Source organism: Micropterus salmoides, unplaced genomic scaffold, assembly GCF_014851395.1.
Source record: "Micropterus salmoides isolate LMB-PRFRI ecotype aquatic unplaced genomic scaffold, ASM1485139v1 Ms_hic_scaffold_10, whole genome shotgun sequence".
NCBI lineage: Eukaryota > Metazoa > Chordata > Actinopteri > Centrarchiformes > Centrarchidae > Micropterus > Micropterus salmoides.
This window is the reverse complement of record NW_024040041.1, coordinates 3,587,701-3,590,343: the sequence shown is the minus strand read 5'-3', so window position 1 is coordinate 3,590,343 and position 2,643 is coordinate 3,587,701. Positions and strand designations below refer to the sequence as shown.

The 2,643-nt window shown below is 39.0% G+C and overlaps 1 long non-coding RNA gene across 1 annotated transcript; it reads right to left on the bottom strand.

The window, feature by feature from the left end:
• Positions 1–721: 721 nt before the first annotated feature.
• Positions 722–1,429, bottom strand: LOC119917101. The gene is made up of 2 exons (XR_005447220.1): positions 1,131–1,429; positions 722–786 (listed from the first exon to the last, which is right to left on the bottom strand). It is a non-coding gene; the product is annotated as an uncharacterized LOC119917101 (long non-coding RNA).
• Between the last annotated feature and the right edge of the window lie 1,214 nt (positions 1,430–2,643).

The window sequence follows — 2,643 nt, the reverse complement described above, 5'->3', positions numbered from 1 at the left end:
TTGTTAAATGCTTTCTCACGTTTTCTGGTGTCTTGGTCATGCATCTCTTGGCCTTTCTCTGTTAGCTTTCTTTCACGTGAGCTGGACCTGCATGGTGTGTCTTTACGTGACATCTTGTTTGTTTGTGCTGCTGCTTTAAGTCGAGTGTAGCCTTTGATTGTCCTACGCCTGAATTTGCACTTGTAAGCTGTAGTTATCTTTTACTACAGAGTAATTTTTATGCCAAGCGTTAGCAGATTATGGACATCTAAAAGGATTTTAGCGTAAAACTGCAGTAACAACAAAATTCACCCTTCAACCTTTTCATAAATAGACATGACACAAGCACATTGGTCTTGAAATAGTCACAATTTTGGAAGCGTTAGGAACTGAGAATTAGCTCACAAGTTATTTTGACCTTATAATACCACGATATTATTTAAGTCACTTCAGTTATGCTGTAAGTTTGCGTGTGAAGAAATTGTCCATTTTTTAGCCTTTTTGCTCCTTGGCATCCAGTGTCTCTTTTTGCATCTCTAGTTGTACCTTAAGCATGCTGTCCATTTCAAGTCTTGCCTGGGTGCAGGAGTTGGATGGAAGCGATGTAAACTGGCTGGTATCAGGTTGGTAGTTGGACCTCGGATGTGATGGCGTCAGCTTCTCACCAGGGATGACAGGGCTGGTGCAGCGATGAGTTTTCACTGTAGCGGCCCCTTGGATTTATTGATCAAGACGCAGAGAGTTTCAAACGGGTGTCGATTTATTATTCCTCTCAACGTGCACCATGCACCATGAACACCGTGAAAACTACAGAATAAAACAGAAGAAACACAAAAGGCTTCTATGTAGCTTCACAAATAATTTGCACATAACTTGTGTTCACATATTAATCATGTTTACACACAATACAAATCATTTTAACTAACAACCAATATGAATATGAAATGAAATGTTTTTAAGCCTTTTTGACAAATAAATATCACATGCCTTTAAATGAAATACAATATATTATAATTGTTCACAGAAATAATATTGCTTTTATATTGACGACATGTGCAATTAACCCATAAACAAATGAAGTAATGACATTCTCCTTTCCTTAAACAAAATCCCTTCTGATAATAATACACTAGACACATTTTCTTTCATACCTCATTCCGCTCTCCAAGGACGCTAATCAAATGGTTTTCGCCATCGGCTATCACGCTCTCTAGCTCGACACGCTCACAGTTCGTAGGTCTTAGAAATAACATGTACAAACGATACGAAAATAATAAAATCACAATGTAAACTCCTTCTTTACAAGATTCAAATAGATGAACATGATAAATAACGTGTTTACCAGTTTTTTACCGTTCTTCCGACGACGCGTGAGCACCACATTGTGAAGAGAAAAATAGCAGGAAGTTTAGCGTCACAAAAAACATAAGAAGAAAACGACACCTTTCAAAATAAAAGCAGAACAGGCAAGGTGACACTGTAGAACTACAATGTCTTATTAAATATAAATATAATACTATGTAGGAGAATATTAATGCGATTTATCAGACATTTACACACGTCACGTGACTGAAAACTATGAATTGTGAGGATGAAACCATATTATCATCTTGTTGCTGCTGTTTACATTCATCCCAGACACAAATTCAAAAAATGCACAGTAGAATGTTGGGGGAGTATACTTATACACATATTTGAATATAAATAACTGTATATTGTTTTATTTTATTTGATATGTTACCATATTTTAATATACAATTAATTATAAATTATGTGTAGCATGAAGGGACTTCAAACTTTGTTTTTTTATACAACCTTGTGCTGTATAAAGACAAATAAGGTTAGCCTTCAGTGGAAAGGCTTCATCTGCTGCAAAGGCTACGTTCAGACTGCAGGCCAAAGTGACCTGAATCCGATTTTTTATATGTGACTCAGATCGGATCTTTTTATAACAGTGTGAACAGGCCAAGTCACATGGAATCTGATCTCTCCCAGTTCAGATTTATGCCACTTTCAGATGTGGTCCATCTTTTTAAATGCGACCTGAGTCTGGACTCTCAGATCAATGGGTACAGCACCAGAAACCGTAATGAAAAGGACAGAAGGTTGTGAACACTTGTCATAATTCGGGACAAATGTGACCCGTGAGAGAACAATGAAATTCGGGAGTCTCCCATGAAAAGCCCAGATATTGAACTGTCAGCTGTGAGTCTGCATCCATACCCTGTGTCCGAGGGAGTTCACGTGCGCCATTGTTGTGGCTGTTTACATCCCACCATCAGGTGATGCTTGCGTGTGGCGTCATCCAGTTACTGCCGGACAAACTCAACACCCGAATGCTTTCATTGCAATTTCTTAAAACATACTTCTCTTTCTGCTACTCTCCCAACTTTTCTGCAGTATGTTAACTGCCCCACCAGAGATCGAACTTTGGATTTACAAATGTCAAGGACTCATACAGCTCCACAGCCCTTCCCCCTCTTGGCAGATCAGATAACAGTCTTGTACTTCTCACCTCCACATACACACCTATTGTTCAGAAGCAGCCTATGACCTCTAGGATTGTGAGGAGATGGTCATAGGAAGCGGATGAGGCTCTGCAGGGGTGCTTTGAATCCACAGACTGGGATGTACTTTGTGATCCCCATGGAGATGACATACAGT